The 21,296-nt window shown below is 37.2% G+C and overlaps 1 non-coding gene across 1 annotated transcript; it reads left to right on the forward strand.

The window, feature by feature from the left end:
* Positions 1 to 2,148: 2,148 nt before the first annotated feature.
* On the forward strand, positions 2,149 to 2,312 carry LOC142437771 (U1 spliceosomal RNA). Its single transcript, XR_012782292.1, has one exon. It is a non-coding gene; the product is annotated as a U1 spliceosomal RNA (small nuclear RNA).
* Positions 2,313 to 21,296: the final 18,984 nt, after the last annotated feature.

Here is a 21,296-nt window from a genome sequence, read left to right on the forward strand (position 1 = left end):
CCATTGTGATCTGAAATAGGTTTTTCCAGTTATTATAGTTAATACCAACTTTAAAACTAGCTTAGCTTCTTACATCATATGATATCATTATGTCATTAACACTTAGGTTTAAGCTCTTAAATATATATAGTCCATGCCATATTTATCCATATTCTCATTTAAAATGGATAACACAGTGCCTGGAACACTCTAAGAATTCAACAGAATTATGCACAGTAGGATTATGTTTCCATTATTTCACCAAACAAATTCTATATATATATTTAACCTGTATAGTTATGAAAGGGTTTCAAAAAGTTTGTGGAAAATATAATTGAATGATAATAAGTTTTTCATACATTTTTTGAAACTCACATTTTAATGCACAAGTAGTTATCTGGAATGCGACAACGGGAAACTTAGTTTCTTTTAAAATATAGACTTTCCTAATTTATAATCTTACTAGTTTAGTTTATAAACTTACTTCCACTTTAGATACATAGCCGTGTTAAAGTACATAAATTCTCTATATTTCACCTGCTTTCTCTGTAAAATAAGTCAAACATGTATAATGTGTGAGAGTCCATGTAAAATACATGTGAAATGCATAGTACAAACCCTACTTCATAATTTATGGTCTATGCTACCATCATTATTACTACTGCTGCTACTATTGTTACCATTATTATGATTATTAGTGTTATATTGGGAAACTCAAAGAACAATGTATATTTAAGTTTTGGTATTTTATTAAAGTCAATGTATTTTAAATGTGCAATTCAAAGCATAAAAATAAAGACAAATATAACACCTTTTTGAAAATCTTTAGTACCTTTAAAGTAATATATGTGATCCACCAACATTTTGAAATTGATCTCATTGAAAATTACAATGATGGATCACACAGAATAGGATTGTATTAATGAAAATTAAAGTTAAGAATACACTAAAATCAATTGCTCTTAACTCCTCCCCTTGGAAACCATATTTGTGAAAAAGTAAAATTGTGTTCTACAGAGTCTATTGCTTTTCTTGAAAAGAATAGTCTTTTCATGAAAATAATTGCCTTAAACAGATAGGTAGACCTCCTTTCTAAGGCTCCTTAGCGCTTACAGGGACTCCTGAGCCTCATACTCTCTCCATTTAATATGAACTGTCTTCATTGAAGGCTGCCGATACTGCTGTGGTATCGATGTGGGGCTTCTATCTGAAAAGTCAGCAGTTCCACAGCCCTCCACCCTCCTCTCCCCTGCCTCTTCAGAGAAGGAAGAGGCTTCCTGCTCCTACAAAATTGTAGTTGTAAAACCCTGAGTAGGTCACGATGTGTTGGAATAAACTTGATGTCAGTGGGTTTGATTTGGATATTTTCATTTAAGAGAAAGCTTGAAGTAGGAATAAAAATGAGTTATCTATGCATGATTAAGACTATCAGTTTCAAAAGAATTTATATTTTGAAAAATATAAAACAAAATATTCTGCCAGTCATTTGCTAGAGTTTTCTCTGGCACAGTTAAATTCTTGCTGTTCCAAGACATTTGCGACATTCAAATTTAATTCTGCCACTACAGTATTAAAACTTTGAATTCCTCTATGCACGCCCCCCTCTACCCCTCTTTTTTATGCACAAGCTACAATTTTGGAACTTCCATTAAAGAAAGATTCCCCAGAGACAGCATTACCTACAACGAACTCAAAGTAAACACAAAACATACAGTGTGCATTTAATATGTGTTTTCCAAAAAGTTTCTATTTTATATACAACTTCATGAAAGATGGTTTCCTTAGCAACTAATGCCCCTCCACAGATTACTTTAATAATACATCAGTAAAACATAAGAGATAGTTTTTATGTGGTTGAAAATGTGAGATTTTTCTCCACTCATTAGAGTTATTATCCATCATTTGTAAATATCATGAGGTACTTATAATTTAACACCTGTAGATACTTAAACCTACTCTAGTGTAGGCTGGCGATAGCTCCTAAAACTGTCAAGATTAAGAAAACGCAGAGAACTCGCAGCAACCGTGAATATAACTTTTCTCATTGTCAGTGTTCACAGTGAAATATATTTTAAAGGAAAATACTTGCTGTTGGAGCTGGCATTCTTCTGAGCATAAGTAGGACTCCTTGTAAAAGAAAAAAAAATCCACAATAATATGGCCATTAAAATACTTACCTGGCAGGGGAGATACCATGATCACGAAGGTGGTTTTACCAGGGCGAGGCTTATCCATTGCACTCCAGATGTGCTGACCCCTGCGATTTCCCCAAATGTGGGAAACTCGACTGCATAATTTGTGGTAGTGGGGGACTGCGTTCGCGCTCTCCCCTGTAATATATATATATATATATATATATATATATATATATATATATATATATATATATATATATATATAGCCGCTAAGCACAAGGTCACCAGTTTACACCCACCAGCTGCTCAGTAGGAACAAATGAGGCTGTCTGCTCCCATAAAGATTTACAAAGCCGTGGAAATTCTGTTGGATTGCTATGAGTTAGAATTGACTTGATGACAGTGGAGCTTTATTATTAAAGTAGATAGTATTGGTTGAGTGTGTGTATATATATATAGTCACATAGTTTGATGAAAGATGCTGGATATAGATAAATAGATAAATAATAGATCTTTCTACTTTTTATTATGCAAACATTGTATATGTAATTATTACTACTTTATATATCCTTATACAATCTTAGAATTATAGTATTCAAATCATTTGTGTTATTTGTGGTTTCTAATTTACATGATAAGGATAGGCTTAATCAAATATCTAAATATAAATTCTATTTTAATTTTAGCTACTGTACTTTGGGTAATTATATTTCTTTTTGCTTTACTTTAAATTTTTGGAATGGTTTAAATATTTTCTTAATACAAAATGTATTTATGTAAGGAATAAAGAGAAAAGAGTCATATTATTTTTCACAGTTTCATTCAATAATTTCAAATTTTATATGCCTGTATTTATATTTAGAGAAATAATATTTTAAAGAGCCCTAGTAGCCAACAGTTTACATATTATGCTGCTAATTTCAAGGTCAGCTGTTCGAAACCATCAGCACCCTCCACTGCACAAAATCCAGACATTCTACTCTCATAAAGTGTTAATGTAGAAACTCACAGGGGCAGTTCTGTCCTATCCTATAGGGTCACTGTGATAAGTAGGTTTATTGTGCCAACCTGGCCATTAAACCCAAGTTGGAGTAGTACGGTTGAAGTTTAATTGAAGGGCAAAGAGATAAATGGCTCAGCGAGCCTCACCTTTTTGTCTCTTGTTTTCTGATTATCAGACCAGCTGCTTTAGTTAGTTCTCTGCCACAGCTTGTGAGCTACACTACCTGTGGGACACCCAATCCATGGTCCGTGTCATTATAATTTGAGGTTCCTTCGAGACCTGCTTTGCCACACTGCTGGTGTATACATCATTTAAGCTGGGGACTGCCAGACCCTGTTATATGGCTGACTGTTGATGACCTGGCCTGCTGTTAGCTGCCTGTGGCCAGACTGCTTGTATTGCTCTATAGAAGACTCAGCTGTCTGCTTCTCTGACTTACACCCAGCAGCCTTCGTTAGTTGAAAGACTACAAGTATATTAACTGACTCATGGAAATGAGTTGAACTGGGCCCTCTGTACTGTTCTGTGTACTAATTAGCTGTTTATTTATCAGTGTTCTATCTATTCCTCTATATAAAATCATAAGTGTCCGGGTTTTGTTTTTCTAGAGAACCCTGTCTAACATGTTCACTATTAGCCAGCATCCATTCTATAGTGCGTGTTTGGTTTTGGTTTTTGCTGAAGTTGCTGTTGAATTTTATTCCTTTGAATGGAAAGATTATTAAATATGTATAGAACATGATACATTAGTTTAAATGATTTTTTCACAAATAAAAAATGAAAACATGGAAAAACATAAACAATATGAGTTTTAGATTTTTTAAATTAAGACAACTAATGCTATAGAGAGGGGTATAAAGAGACATGTATATATGTAAATATATTAATATATAAAACAAGGGGCATTGACTTCTGACCATATATTTAAATGTTAAAGTATTAAGGTAGTAGATAGACACTGGGCCTCTATTTAAATCTTCCCTCAACATAATAATATTTTGTTCTAATAACACTGTGTGTTCTAATAACCTGGCACATTCCAACATGATTGCTGAATACAAAATGGGTGCATAAGCAAAATGGGGTGAAGAAAAATTATGTGCCCAGCTACTAAAAATATATAGCACCTGGGATCTTAAAGGCTTGATATTAAACAAGTGGTCATCTAGCAGGGAAGCAGCAAAGCGGTGTGATCATGTGGCGTTGATGGGATCAGGTATCAGAAGACCAAAACCAAATAATAACATTGATGTAAAGGAGAGGGGTCAGAGTGGGGACCAAAGCCTATCTGTTGATAATTGGACATTCTCTCACAGAAGGGGCACAAGAAAGGGGTGATTCATTCAGGGTGTAGCAAAGCACCAACAAAACACACAATATTCCTCTAATTCTTTGATGTTTCCTCCTCCCACTAACTTGACCCCAGTTCTACCTCAAAAATTCTGCTAGACCTGTGCTTGTATATTAGTACAGATAAGAACTATCGACACATGGAATCCAGGATAGATAAGCCCCTCAGAAACAGTAATGGGAGTTGTGGTTCCATGAGGATATGGAGAGGGGCAGGGTAAGGGGATGAAGGGGGAAATGATAACAATAATGGATGTATACCACACTTGAGGGAAGATGAATAACAGAAATGTGGTAAAGGGATTCAGTGGTCATTGTAAGATATTACAAAGAAAATAATATACAATTTACTAAAGGTTCACAAGGGTGGTAGATAATTCCAGTCTTACCTCCTTTCTCCAGAAATATATGAAGAAAATAATATGTGTATTAATGTTTGTTTGTCTATTTGGATTTTTGTTATTTAGAGTAGACCACTGTATATAAAACATTTATTATATTCCATGGCATTTAGAAGTTGTTACCTAGAGGTGAGCGCTATTAAATTTATTATTCCCATGTATTTTATTACATAAATACATAGATCAAATAACAGAATCGATCTAATTTAGAAGAATGCCATTAAGTTCAGTGAGGTTGATACAAGTATTTTTATTAGTAACATGTCATAGATTTGTTTTAATAAAATGTATTTTTCACCTTGTCTTCCTTGAAATAATATCTGCTCATAAAACATTTTGGGTTATGCTTTTTCTTGAACAGTAGTGTTGATAGAACCCACTGTATTGCTTACATCTCTAATTATTGATGTTTGTGTTTTTCTGACATAAAAGACTAAAGGAATATCTCCTTGTACTTGTATATACATATATGTGTGTGTATATATATATCCACAATTAAATATGTGTTTGTCCTATGTAAAGCTTCATAATATATCCTGAGAGCTATACATGAGCACTGTGTTTTGCTAGATAAAATTGTTTCCCACAGGCATATGTTAACTATTTAAATAGTGATATACATGTATACTGGAATTAAACAAGTAGAGTACATAAGAAAAACCTGAAAGGGCCATAGTAGCCTGACCTTCTAGGTGTCTCGTTGGGACCCAGGCCAGCTGCTGTGGAATGCAGGGACATTGAATCTTGGCTCTTCTGGGTGCATATCATGCTCCAAAGAGTGTATCAGTGAGCTCCTCTGCGGAAATTCCCCAGCAAGAACTGGACTCTACCTCACACACCCTTGAACCTGCGGACTTTAGACTGATAATTCATGTTGTCTGAGGACGCGGACTACAGCTCTACCAAGATTGTTAAACTATCAGTAGGCCAACAATCAGCCTTGCCACATCAATGCCCTACAAGTTGTATAAAGATATATATTATTCCAGCCAACCTGTGACAGACATTCTCAGTGATTAATATTTAAAATTTTCCTGAATACAAACTCCCATTGTTTGTGTAAATAGTGTCCAGCCACCAAAGGACTGAGTAATTCAGGTACTGTGATATGGAGTTAGCCTACATTGGTCCATTATCCCTCTCTCAAAAGTGCTTTAAAAATTAGTATTAGGGGCTAATCAATGATAATATTAACAGAAGATCTTTATGCCCCATGGAGATGATGGATAGGATTGTTTACCATAAATCAACAAGGAGGTTTTAAAAGGGAGTCAAAGGCAAATAAACAAAACAAAACCATGGATCTAAGAATGGGTTTTGGGCTCACACCAAATCGTAACTCCAACTTAAGTACAATTAGTTCTAACAACGTGGCATCGCTCAATACTTGCCTTTAGGAAGGGAACACAGAAAATATGGGTGCTATCGAAAAGCGTGGTGAAGAAATCAGATGGTTCCCAGCTATCAGATGAAACAGTATCTGGGATCTTCTAGATTGTTTCCAAACAAACAAGTCCACAAGGAAGAAACACCTTACCTAAGTCCACAAGGAAGAAACACACCAGTATCAATGATTGCAGGGCTATAAACCATATGATACAAAGCCGAAGAGGGACTAGTAGCAGAGCCTAAATTTTGAGAATCTGGCTTGAAAAAAGCAATAGGATGACAGTGAGAACCCAAGATATATTTGTGAGATCTACTTAGGAAATAAACTAGCTAGGTCTGTCCCATTCTCACATTGTCTTATGTTTGCGCCCACTGAAGCAGATACTGAGTCCATTCAACTTGCTGAAGGCCTTCCTCATGTTCTCTGTCCCTCTACGTTAGTAAGCATGATGCCCTTTTCCAGGGATTGGTCTCTCCCGATAACAGGCCAAAAGTACATGAAAAGAAGCCTCACTATCTTTGCTTCTAAGGAGCAGTCTGGCTGCACGTCTAAGACAACTATGACTATTTGTCAGGCACTCCATGGAATGTCAGCATTATCCTCCAGCACCATGATTCAAATTCATTGATTTTGCTTGTGTCTTACTTATTTAATGTCCAACTTTCACATGCATATGTGGCAATGGACAAAATAGCCTGGCTTGTGTCAGGTGCACATTACTTCTCAAATGAACACTTTCAATAGGTTTTGTGCAGTTGATGCAGGCAATGCAATGCCTCTTTTATCTCTTGGATTCTGTTTACATGAGCATTGCTTGTGGACACAAACATAATGAAATCCTTGTAAACTTCAAATCCGTCTCCACTTTCCGTAATGCTATAATCTCGGGTCCAATTGTTATTATTCTGGTTTTCTTTACACTGAGTTGCAATACACACTAAAGGCTGCAATCCTGGATCTGCATCAACAAGTGAAGAAGTGTACTTGATGTACATCAGCTGTATTAGATCTACATCAGCAAGGGTACTAGAAGCAAGGTTCTAGTCCTTTTAACTTTCAGCAAGCAAAGGTGTGTCATCTGTATATGGAAAGTTGCTAATAAGCCTTCCTCCAAACCTGATGCCACCTTATTCCTTTTTTAATCCAACTTCTCTGATGATTTGCTGAACACACAGATGGAATAAGCATGTTGAGAAGATAAAATTCTCAAGCACACCTTTTTTTAATTTTAAACTCTGCAGTATTTCATTGTTTTGTTTGTACAACTGCATCTTGATCCATGTACAGCTTCCATATGTGTGCAATGAAATGTTCTGGAATTCCCGCTCTTCTCACTGCTCTTCATGGTTCAATATGTTCCACACAGTTGAATGCCCTCACATAGTCAATAAAAACAAGTAAACATGTTTCTTGTATTCTCCATATTGACATCAACAATGAAATCCATTGTTCCACAGCCTCTGAATCTGACCAAATTTTCTGGTAATTCTCTGTCAATGTACTGCCGTAACAATCATTGAATGGTCTCCAGCAAAAGTTTACCTACATGTGATATCAATTATATTGTTCCATAATTCTGCAATGTCATCATTTTTTGGATCCCTTCCAGTCAGCTGGGCAGGTAGCTGTCTTCAAAAAATTTAAATAGGCTTTTGGCGTATAATTCACTCCACACCCTGTAATAGTTCACTCATGTGCACACAGGTGTGCAGTCATCACCAGTCAAATGAGGAGCATTTTCTTCTTCTGAGCACTCATTGTTGTTTGCTCCCCTTTTCACCACCTTCCCTGCCAAGAACTAGGTAATTATTAATTCAGTTATTGTCTCTGTAGATTCATGAATTCTAGATTTGATATCCAGAAAATCATTCAAAACAAAAACTAGAAAATAAAACCCTGATAACCACAAACAATGGCAAAACCAAACAGAAATACCTCTATTGAAAAGAAAGCAAAAATTAGTGAAAACAGAAACAACTTTAAAATGGGTCAAAAGGAAAATCAAAGGCGATTATATTTTACTCTAGCTCCATCTGTCATAATCCACTTTGTAAGGTTCTTCGTCTAATAGCAAGGCTACTCACACCCTTTCATTAGAGTCAGACGGGATTCACCAGAGGCTTAACCCATGTGTACAACCTGCAAGCGGATTTTGGGCTTCCACTGTCATCCATAGCTTTTACAATTTAAGTTTTGATAAAATTGTCTCCTTGGGATTTGAATTTTATTATGTACAATCCTTGGATTACACAGGGTGGTGTGTTTCTTCCATGTAGGCTTATTTGACACCTCAGTGAGATGACTGCTAGTTTTAAGACAAGCCTTAGTACCCTGGATGGTATTCTTTCTGATAGGAGGACATAATGTGCTTTCTTCACCACACTTTTCTCTCCATGAGGGCAAGCATCAAGTGAAGGCCATGTATCAAGAACTGATTGTTCTTAGATTGATGCTAAGTTAAGTGTAAGCTGAAAATCCATTCATGTACCAATGGTTTATAAATGTCTCTGGTTCACTTTAGAGACATCATTCTCATTTTTTCATCATTCTCATTTTATGATAGAGAAAATTATAAATGATCCCCATGGAACATAAGGCAATTCTTGTGATAATATCATTAATTTAGGCAATGGTATAGAATTTAAAACACTGTTGAGAAAAGAAAATGATATATGTATAGGCTGGCTTGTGATCCCACAATAACTAATTGTTATCCTGTACAGGTTAAAAGCTTAAGTGACAGGACACGATTTACATCCGCAAAGAGGTTTTCTGGTATGACAAACTCAAAAACATTCAATCGCAAAGGCTGACTTATGTTTGCTAGACTAATGCATGTCATAAAAATGCAAAGAAATCATTAAAATATAAGCATTTGGTTATCCTGGCCACCTTTCATTAGGTACTGTCAAAGCCAAAGATCTGAACCCAAACCCAGTAACCACCAATTTCAAAATCTTCTGATAGTGGTCCTCTGCTTCGCCTCACTCTAGGATGTTTCAGCCTTAAGTCTAAGTGAGGATGTTGGTTGCTTAAGTCTGCTACCTGTGAGTTTAAAGTAAAGCCCAGTTTGGTTACTGGAGTTTCGACATCGCATAATGTTGTGATGGCCATTGAAAGTTGATGTGCCTCTTGACAGGACAGATTCTAAATTACCGAATGTCTGTATCATGAGGCCTGCATCACCAAAGGCTGATAAAAATTAGAGACAGAATGTCCTTTAAGAACGAGAATACTGGATGTATTCTCCCATTGGTTTTATATGTGTAGTGCTGCACATTTTTTCAACCGGAACATTAACTCCCACATTTTTCCCCCACCAATATAAGTGCCATAGCCCACACACACACACACACACACACACACACACACACACACACACACACACACACACACACACACACACACACTGCTTGGATGTTCAGTAAGGGTCACTAATCACTCTTAGAGGTGTCCCTGTTGATTTGGGGTAACCTTCTTGTTTCCCCTCACCCCTCTTTCTGACAAGCCTCAGCTGAGGTGAGCCTCCTCTATTGAAGTGGGTTCAGGATGTTCCAATGAGAGGGTGGTACATGTTTCTGGGGCGCTAGGCTTCTCAATACGTCGCTGTTGTTGGGAGACCAGATTAGACGATTACGTGACCTGAAAGCAGAAGCTTTCCTTCATCTTAGTTTTCACCCTCACAGGGGTGACGCATGCAATATTTGACCTTGTGTAATTGGCTAGATTAATTCAGCATAATTGGTTCTAGCTTCATTCATGTTATGTATGAGATGTTTCAAGGTTTCATCACTGTTTTTGAGGGATGCATTGTATTCTATTGTATGTATGAATCAGAGTTTCTTTATCCATTCTTATACTGATGGACATTTGTACTGCTTCCACCTTCTGGCTGTTTTGAATTGTGCAGCAATGAACATGGGTGAGCAAACATCAGGTGTCTGTCTCTTGCTTCTTTGGGGAATATGCCCAGCAAAGGAATCGCTGGCTTATTTATTATTGCTATTCCTAGTTGGTTTAGGCAGTGTGATACTGTTTCCCACAATGATTCTAAATGTTTACAATAACAAGCAAATTTGTGTAAGATTTCCAGTATCTCCAAACCATCATTAACATTTGTTGTTCGGTTTTTTATAATTGCGCAATCACTGTAGGTGATAATAAGTATTTCCTCATGTGTTTGTTAGCTGTTTGAGTATCATTCCTGGTTTATTATAATGCCCTTTGCCTACCTTTTAATTAGAATTTTTTTCTTATTGAGGTGTTGTAGGATTCTATAGATTTTAGTAGTGAGTCCCATGTCCATTGTGTCATTGCTAAATATATTTCTCCCAATTAGTGAGTCTTCATTGTGCCCTTTGGATGATTTCTTCTGTTGTACATTCCTGTTTTCTTTGTAACAGGCCCCAGTCGTCTGCTGGGCATTTCACTGCATGTGCTTCCTTGATTATGTGTGGCACCGTGTATATGCCCTGCAGTAGGGGCCTTACATTTGTCCCAATTTTTTCATTGTTGCTCTTTATAGCTATGGGGTTTACATTTAGGCCTGTAATCCACCATTCTTTCATTTATGGGCCACCATGTCTATTCTGACTCACATTGACCAGATAAGAGAGAGTAGAACTTCTCCCTGGGGTTTCTGAAACTATAATTCTTTCTGGAATAGATATTTCTTCTGCAGGGTGGTGGTTGGGTTGGAATTTCTTACATGAAAGTTCATGTTAAAACTGAAGAAAATTAAATAAACTAAAGTATGCACATGAGTATACCCCACCTTAATTTGAAGACCATCTCAAGAATACTTGATACATTGAGCACAGATTTCTCTTCAAGAAAATTATATATGAAAATTCAAGAAATATATCATAAATGAAGTCACTAGTAGGTCATTATAAAGACAGAAAATGAACAAAATAAAATATGGATTTCAGAAGAGACTCTGAAACTTTCCCTTAAATAGATAATATTAAAATGAAAGGAAGAAATAAATAAAAGAGGTAAATGTAAGGTGGCAACATTATCCTCAGAAGAGCAAATGAACTATTATCATGAAAATTAAAGTATTATAATGCAAAGTAAAAAGAGTTAAAGGTAGAAAGCCAAAAGGGAAAATATGCTTTATATATCTTAAACTGAAAGAAACGGGGGGGGGGGAAATGACTAGAATTGCAATATTGAAGAATTCTATAGGCAAAATATTGAATGATACAGGAAGCCCCAAAAGGTGGAAAGAATAGACAGAGCTAATATACTTAAAGGAATTGATCACATACAAACATTTCAGGAGGTTGCATATGATCGAAATCATATTGTTTTAAAGGAAGAAAATCAAGCTGCAAGTAATTTTTGAAGTCAGTTTTGACATGTAGTGAGCCTACATGTGAGGATGAAGCTTTTCCTGGTCCCACAATTGTTCTTCAAATTGGTAGAATACTAATGGACTTGTTTCCACAAACTGATCCTCCTGGATGCCAAGAAATGTATAATACAACTATTGGTCACATGACTGGAGGAGATCCATGTCTCTGCCCACACCAAATAAAGGTTATCCAACAAAATATGGAAATTATTATTAATATTACATGTAATAGGGCCATGTTTGGAGTTCTGGTGATGTCGTGGTTATGTGTTGGCGTGCTAACTACAAGGTCTGCAGTTCAAAACCTCCCAGCTGCTACTTCTTGGGAGAAAGACAGGGCTTTCTACTCCAATACAGGTCACACTCTTGGAAACTCGCAGAGGCAGTTCTCCTCTGTCTTATGGGGTTTCTGTGAGTCAGCATCCACTTGGTGGCAGTGAGATTATGGCCATGTTATCAACAGAAACAAGTCCCTGGAGAAGAACATCATAAGTGGTAAAATAGAGAACCAGTGGAAAAATAGTAAGACTCTCAACAAGATGGATTATCCCAGTACCTACAATAGGCTCAAATACAACAATGACTGTGATGACCAGGCAATATTTCATTCTGTCATATGTAGCCTCATTACAAATCAAAACTGACTCCATGCCTCTTAACAAAAATGGTGTTCAAAGAGGCAAATAATTCATCTATAAATTGTCATACACTATGTTTAATCAAAGCCACAGCCTATTCCAAGGCACAGCAGGTTTCAAGAAATATTGGCAAATGCTTCCCAAAGACACTCTCTGAACAAATTAGTTTCACTGCTTAATATCTACATTACGTTGAAAATTGAACAAAAGAAATGTAAGAGCAGGCTAAATTGAAGAGAGACAGAGAGTGCAATGTACCAAGTGAAATAAATTAGGTAGAATGCTTCAGGGTGCTTTGGATCAGAACAAATAATTACACTACTAACTGGCATTATCATGATTTTTATTACTTACAGTAATAGGAATAATATTAATACAGTAGGTGTTTATAAGAGCCTAGTTTTCATAAAAGTTACTCATCCAAGGGTGAAATATGTTTTTTTGCAACTTCATGAAAGTCCTTTTATATGCCATAGGCAAGCGAATAAAGCTGAACTTGTACCTAAACCCGAGAGCTCTTCATGCTGGACTGCCTGGAAACAAGAAGCAATGATGTAACAGGGACATGTATTTGTTTAGGAAGAGAGAGAATGGCCACACAGTGACCATGGTCCATTACATTTGTCCCTAAATAGCTACAAGATAGTTGTGTGTACTGAAGAGCCAATTCGGGTGCTCAGTAATCTTATAAATTAGAGTATAACTGCCCCAATCAGTAGTCTTGAGTAAAGAGACTCTTACTGTGAATTCAGAATAGGGAGGAAAATTTATTTGACAAAAAGAAGAAATTAGGAGAGAGAAAGCTTCCGTATTAGAGAGTGTTGTGAGCCTATGGTTATATTTTATGCCAACTTGATGATACCTGTGGTGAGGTGGGGGTGCAGTCCAACCTGTCAATCAGGTGGTAGCCTGGGGAGGCCTACTTGGTGGTGTGGCCTTTGTAAGAGACAGTGAGGACTTCATTCTCTAGGGATCTTCCTGTGTCTGTCTCCAGGGGCAGTCCCAAGGCCGCAGGCCTGGAGATCTGCTGGCATCCTGACATGTTCCTATCACGGTAGATATGTAAGACTCTGTGCTCAGTCGCCTATAAACACCCTGCTTCCCACTTTACCTTTCTGAATCGTCAGCCTGAAGGTATGTGTCTGAAGAGGGCGACAGCTTACATTAGACTACAGGATTTGAGTTGGACTGGGTTGGGACACTTCCTTGATATCAAATTATATTCAATATAAAATGTATTCTTATGGCACTGGTATTGTTTCTCTAGAAAATGCAAATTAACACAAAACCAAACCAATAAGCAAACAATCCAATTAAAAAATGAGTAGGAGACATGAGAAAACACTTCAGCGCTGAAAAAAATCCAGGTGGCCAACAGACATTTGAATAAATAGTCATAATCATTAAGCAGCTGAGAGAATCTGACTCATAGCGACTCAAGAAGGTCACTGTGGAACTGCCCCTGTGACTCTTTATGCGAGCACGAAGGCTCATTTTTCTCCCATGAAGTGACTGGTGGCTTTGTAGGGTTCACTTTGTGGTTAGCAGCCCAGGAGCAATTGTTGGAGAGAGCGCAGAGAGACTGCGCCCTCGCCTATGGCTGGGAGAACTACTGAGATATGTCGGATAACATTTACTCAAGAAATTGAGTGCTGAAATAACATATGATCCAGCAAGTTCTCTACCTCACACACACACACACACACACACACACACACGATATAAAGGCTGTGCTCCAAATGGGAATATGCACATCTATGTTCATCACAAAAAAAAATTAGTGGAACGATGGCTAAGAATAGAGTGGTGGAACACACATTGGGATACTAAGCAACCTTGATAACAATGAATCTGCAAAACATATCACAGCATGGATGAGCCTGCAGAACATTATGCTGGGTGGAGTTAGTCTAACATACAAATTGTGTGAGACTCATAAAACGTGAGTTTTTCACACAGAGACATTCTGTAGTGTAATAGTATAAAATTGTGTGTGTGAAATGATTTATTAATTAAGGAAACAAATCAAAACTAAGACTACTCCAGTTAACCAATTAAATCACATCAACCCCGTAAGGAAATACTAGCTAAGGCTAATGAAATGAAATTCCTAAAGAAAAGACGTTAATCCCAACATCATGAAGCCATAACTCAAACCCTGAAAATGGGGAAAATATAAACATCAGTAGAAACACCTTAATTTGGAGGCCAGTGGAAGTGTGCTGAAACCTAATGAGTCACAGAATATGAGGGATGTCTTAGCCTTTGGGTGCCTTAGGTCAGACACCATCCCCACCATCACTGATTTGATCCAAATACTGACTAGTTCTATTACACAGTGTGATTCCCCACTGCCTGTAGCAGAACAGAGACTACTGACAGCATTTGAAATTCCCTGATGCGAATTATACAATCAAACCCGATGACCTTGGCTGAGGAGGGGCCATCTCAGAGAGGTTAATTTTCTATCAGACTACATCAGTAGGCAATTCCGAGGGGGCAATTCCATTTTACACCAAACAGCACATTGATAGTGCCTGGCAAAGAACCCCTGAGAAAAAGAAAAGTGAAGAGGAACACAGCATTTCATTTACAATTTGCTAGCTCTCCAGTGTTTCAGAGAAATATGAGATGTTGCAATGATCTAACATGAATGGGGCGTAAATAGCAGATTTTGGACATATTGAGCAAATGTTGACTTAGTCAGCCTACTGAACTAATATCTTAATTGAGTCAATCTATTGGTTAATTTGTCTCAGTAGCTTTTCAGTTTATTGGACCAGTATCTTCTAATAAGGTGATCTCATTATTTCTTTCATTAAAGGCTGATAACTGTTCACACACTTCAAGTTGGGGAGGAGTCAACCCGCAGATCTGTTGGCTACACTATCTCATCCTGGTTATTTGTCTGGCACAAGAGCGGCAGTAGGCGAGAAAGATTCCAGTAGCTTGCCCCAAATGCCAACAGCAAGAAGGATAACACCAGTGATCCAGAAGGCAAATGTGTAGATCAAAAGGTCACCTTTGAAACCAGTAATTACAGGCTTGGTCTGCAGTCGCTGAGAGGGGGACGCCATGGCTCACCTAAGAGCCCCGCACTATGCCAGGCGATCGGAACAAAGTCCATTATTAAATTTTAATTCCGCTTGCTTTGCTCTTCTTGAGTGATGCTTTGAGTCTCTGAGGTCTCTTCCATGTCCATATACAGTTAATGATTAGTTTCCTCTCTCTTAAAAAAGAATGGACTGCATGTTGATCAGGAGTGTATTATATTTGTAGATCACATATAAATATTACATTTCCCACTTTTAAGTATTCCAACACATGATAGATTCTTCCATTTATGTAACTCTTTTTTGGTTTCATATAGGAGTTTTTTTGCAGTTTTCTTTATTTAGGTCTTTAAAAATTAATCTCTGGTTCAATTTATTTCTAAGTATCAAATCTTTTAGGTCAGTATGTCTTACTGTTGTGGCTTGTGTGTGGCTGTGATGCCAGAGGCTATGTCCCTGGTGTTTCCATGGCCAGTAGGGTCACAAAAGTGAATAGGTTTCCGTGGCACCTCCAGACTAAGATCAGACTCTGAAGAACTCAGATGCCCACCTCAGAAGAAGTAGCCGCTAACACCTTCTCGATATCTTTAAAACATTGTCATATACTGAAAGTCTAATGAATGGAAGCAGAACATTGTTGGAGATAGTGCCAGGGGATAGGCCTTTCCCATTGGAGAACATTTGAAATGATTCAGAGGAGCATTTGCTTTCTCAAGACAGATGGACAATGGTCATGTGGCTGGAGTAAAGCCCGTGAGGTTGCAGACTTTGAGACCTTATTGGTTGATGAGACATACCTAAAAGTAAGAAAAGACAGGTGCAAAAATCCTATAATCAGGTCTTTGAATGTATGACATACGAATCTAAGAAAATGACAGTCATCAAAAATGAAATTGAGCACATAATGATCTATATCCTGGGTATTACTGAGGTGAAATAGACTGGTTTTGGGCATTTTGAATCCGAAAATCACAATGTCTACTATGATGAGAATGCCACAATCAAGAGGACTACTGTTGCATTCAGAGTCAGAAAGGGCATTTCAAGATCTATTTTGAAGTACAGTGTCATCTGTGTTAGGATTGCATCTATTTACCACCAAGGAAACCCAATCAATACAACTACTATTCAAATTTATGCTGAACCACTAAATACAGTGATAAATAAATTGAAAAATTCAAGAACTTCTTCAGTTTAAAATTGATCAAACATGTACTCAAGATACATTGATCATTATTGGAGACTGGAATGCAAAAATTGTAAATAAAGAGGAAGGACAAATATAGTCTTGGTGGTAGAAATAAAGCTGATGAACACGATTGAAATTTGTGAGAACAGAGAGACTTGTTCATAGCAAATACTTTTTTTCAACAACACAAACAGTGACTATACATATGGTCTTCTCCATAAGGAATACACAGAAATCAAATTGACTACATCTGTGGGTAGAAGCCATAGAGAAGCTCAGTATTCGCAGCAAAACCAAGCCTGATGCCCACAGTGGAACAAATGCATCAATTGCTCATAGTATGTTCAGGTTGAAGTTGAAAAATATTAAAACAAGTTAATGGGAGCTAATATATGACCTTGAGTATATGCCAACTGAATTTAGAGGACATCTTAAGAACAGATTTACTGCATTCGAACACTAATGCCAGACACCTAAGCCACCACGAAAGGTCATAAAGAACATAACTCATAAGGTAGCAAAAGGTCATTGTGTTAGGCTGGTTGTCTAGTGAAACAAATGAAATATATATATATATATATATATATATATATATATTTGAAAGAAAAACTCTACAGGCAAAATATTGATTCATCCAAGAAGTATCAAAAGAACATGAAGAGAGCATACACAGTCACTGCACCAAAAAGATCTAGTTCATATTCCACCATTTCAGGAGGTAGCATATGAGCAAGAAGCAATGTTACTGAACGAAGATGGTCAAGCTTTACTGAGAGCATTTGTCAAAAACAAGGTCCTAGGAATTGATGAGAAACCTTCTGAAATGTTTTAATAAGTTTATGAAGCACTGGAAGTATTTTCTCTATACAAAGAAATTTGAAAGACAGCTACTTGGCCAAAAACCTTGAATAGATTCATATTTGTACCTATTTAAAAGAAAGTTGATCTAACAGGATTGTCAAACAATAAAATGATATCTTCCATATCACATGCAAGTAAATTTTTTCTGAAGTTTATCCAGCAATGGTTGTAGCCATCCATTGACAGACCAGATTCAAAAGTGGACCTGTAAAAGGTGATATCATGGCTGATGTCAGAAGATTCTTGGCTGAAAGCAGGGAACACAAGAAATATGTTTCCTTGTTCTTTCTTGACCATGTAGATTATGAAAAAATAAGGATAGCCTTGAAAAGAAAGGGGATTCCAGGACACTTCCTTGTGCTCATGTGTAACTTATACATGAATTAAGAGGCAGTTGTGTGGACAGAACAAAGGCATACTGCATGGTTTAAATTCAAGAAAGGTGAGTGTCAGGCTTATATCCTCTCACCATATTTGTTCAAACTGCGTACTGAGTAAGTCATCAGAGAAGCTCGAATGCAGCATAAGGGTTTTAGGAAGTCTTGTTCCTATACTTCTATGTGCATATGATGCAACCTTACTTTTGGAAATGTGCAACATTTGCTGATGAAGATAAAATATTGCAGTCTTCAGTATGGATTACAACCCAATGAAAAGTAAAAATACTCACATTTAGACCAATAACTAACATCATGATAAATGGAGAGAAGTTTGAAGTTGTCAAGAATTTTGTCTTACTTGAATCCACAATCAGTGCTCATACATAGAGCAGTGAAGAAATCAAGAGATGTGCTGCATCAGGTAAATTTGCTACACAAGACTTCTTTAAAGTGTTGAAAAGCAAGGATGTTATTTTTAGAATAAGAAGTGCCTGTACCATCCATGGTATTTTCCATTCCCTCATATGCACGTGAAATTTGGACGTGGAACAAGGAAAGCAGAAGAATGAACACAGTTTCAGTGAGGTGCTCCCAAAGAATACTGAAAATACAACAGGCTGTCAATAGTACAAACAAATTTGTCTTGGAAGAAGTATGGCCATAGTCCTTGTTGGCAAGGATGGCGGAACTTTGTTTTATGTGCTTTAAACATGTCAGGAGAGACCAGTCCCTCAGAAGGACATCATGCTTGGGAGAGGGACAGCAAAAGAAGAGGAAGGCTCTTAACTATAGGGATTGATACAGTGGCTGCAACAAGGAGCTGAATCATAGGAACACTTATGAGGATGTAGCACGACTGCACAATGTGTCCTTGTGTTGTGCATAGGGTCACTGTGGGTCTGAAATGACTTGGGGCACTTAACAACAAAGTCATCTTTAGGGTAGCCGTTGTTTTCACAATCTTCTGTTCAAATTTTTCACTGTTTGTGTAAGATAATTTGACTACTTTTGTATGTTACTCTTGTACTTTGATACATTATTGACTCTTTCAATTAGTTCCATGATATACTTGTTGAGTCTTTTTTTTTTTTTTTGGTATATAGGATCCTATTATTTACTAATGGACAGTTTTGTTTATTTTTTGCCAATTCGGATGACTTTAATTTTCCAGTCTTGCCTAATTGCTCTGAAATTACTGTGTAATATTGAGTGGACATGATGATAAACGACATCGTTTTCTGGTTCTTTTTTTTTGCCACGGGGATATTTTAGATCTTTCTGCCATTAGACTATTATTGGCTATTGTTATTGCATATATGTTCATAGTTATGTTCAAGGATGTCCCATATATTTCTATTTTGCAGTTGGATTTTGTCTGTATTGCCTGTGTTGATTGATGTGATCATATTCTTTTATTTGGTAGACTGCATTGATGGTTTTCTAGCGTTTAGCATCCTAGCATGCATAGTATTTATTCAGATATATCTCCAAAAGATACTATGAAGAATAAACTCTATTTTCTCGCCAGAAGCCCTGTAGGTAAGTATGTTAGACAGAGTTCTCTAGGAAAATAAAACCAGGACACTAATGATTATATATATATATGTTTATATATATATGTTTTGTGAACATATATCTTCACAAAACATATAAAATAAACAGCTAATTAGTCTATAGAGCTGTACAAATAGCTCATTGCACTCACTTCTGTGAGACAACTAAAACACTGGCTGTCCTTCAAATCTTGAGGGTCGCTGGGTGCAAGTCAAGGAATCAAACAGCTGAGTCCTCTGTAGAGAAATTCAGGCAATCAGGCAATCCAGCGACAGGCAGCAAACAGCAAGGCAGGTCACCAACAGTCAGTCAGCCAGATGACAGGGTCCAAAATTCTCCCTCAAACAATGTATACTCCAGTAGCGTGGTGAAGCAGGTCTTGTAGGAAGCTCAAACTACAGCAACACAGTCCATGGGTTGGGTGTTCCACAGGTAGTATAGCTTTGAAGTTGAGACTGAGAACCAGCTAAAGCAGCTGCACACTTGCCCGATCATCAGAGAGCAAGAGACAAGAAGGGCGAGACTTGCCAAGCCACTTATCTCTCCATTCATCAATGAATCCCACAGGTGTTCATTGGCCATGCTGGCCCAATAAACCTACCTATCACAGTAAGAACGCAATGGAATGATATATAAACCTATGGAAGAAAAAAATACATACCAATAATTTTCCCTATAAAATTCATCCCCTAAATATGGCGATTTTAGGATATTTTCAGATAAGCCCAAATTAAGGTAATTTGTGAAAACTAGACTAACTTTTAAAGATAGTCTATGGAGGGTTCATAAGAAAGCCAACAATAGCAGAGAACAACATGCTATTTTTTTCCTTTGTTGTTGTCGCTTTATTTTAACAGCCTTGCCACAAAACAAAATAAACTCTTTTCATTCTGGATTCACCAAAATAGCTGTTTCAAATCAATAGTGAAGAACTTGGATAAATATTGAATTCTTTAGATGTGTAGACTTTTTTTAAAATTTCAAGTGGAGAATTGAAATGAGGTATCTTTCTATAATATATGCTGAATATTTGCCCTTTGACCCTCCATCAACGATCTTCCTTAATCATCACCAGTCCTTATAGTCCTATAGTGTTACTCTTATGTTGTACAGTAAGAAAATTCTATTTAAAACCTACTCTTTAAAAAAAATCATTTTATTGGGGGCTCAAACAACTCTTATAACAATCCATGCATCCATCCATTATGTCAAGCACATTTGTACATTTGTTGCCATCATTGTTTTAAAAACAATTGCTTTCTACTTGAGCCCTTGGTATCAGCTCCTCATTTTTTTTCTTTCAGCTTGTTTTTTTTTACCTCTCTCACTCCCTCATGGACAAACAGACCTAAGGCTTAAAACCTAACTTGCATCTAGCTGAGAAGCAACAAAGTCCACATGGAAGAAGCATTCCAGCCTGTGTGCTCATGAGGTGTTGATGGGATCAGGTATCAGGCATTAAAGAGCCAGAAAAAAATCATATTAATGTGAATGAGGGGGAATTTGGAGTGGAGAACCAAAGTCCATCTGTAGACAATTGAACATTGACTTACAGAAGGGCCACAAGGAAGAGACTAGCCAGTCAGGGTGCAGTATAGCACTGATGAAACATACAATTTTCCTCCCACCCACTATCATGACCCCACATCTACCTTCCAAATTCAGCTAGACTAATGCATGTACACGGGTACAGAGAAGAGCTAGAAACACAGGAAATCCAGGAGAGATAAACCCCTCAGAACCAATCATGAGAATTGCAATAACATGAGGGTAAGGGGAAGGTGGGGGGAAAGAGGGAAAACTGATCACAATGATCTACATTAGTCCCCTCCCAGGGGAACGGACAACAGAAAAGTGGGTGAAGGGGACATTGGTCCATGGAAGGCATGAACAACATGCTATTGATGCACATGAAGCATCACACATAAGTAAATTCTTATACAGATGCACACAAGTGAAAATAAACCTACAATCCTGAATGTCAAGTATCTAACATACTAAGAA

This window comes from Tenrec ecaudatus, chromosome 1, assembly GCF_050624435.1.
Source record: "Tenrec ecaudatus isolate mTenEca1 chromosome 1, mTenEca1.hap1, whole genome shotgun sequence".
NCBI classification, from domain to species: domain Eukaryota; kingdom Metazoa; phylum Chordata; class Mammalia; order Afrosoricida; family Tenrecidae; genus Tenrec; species Tenrec ecaudatus.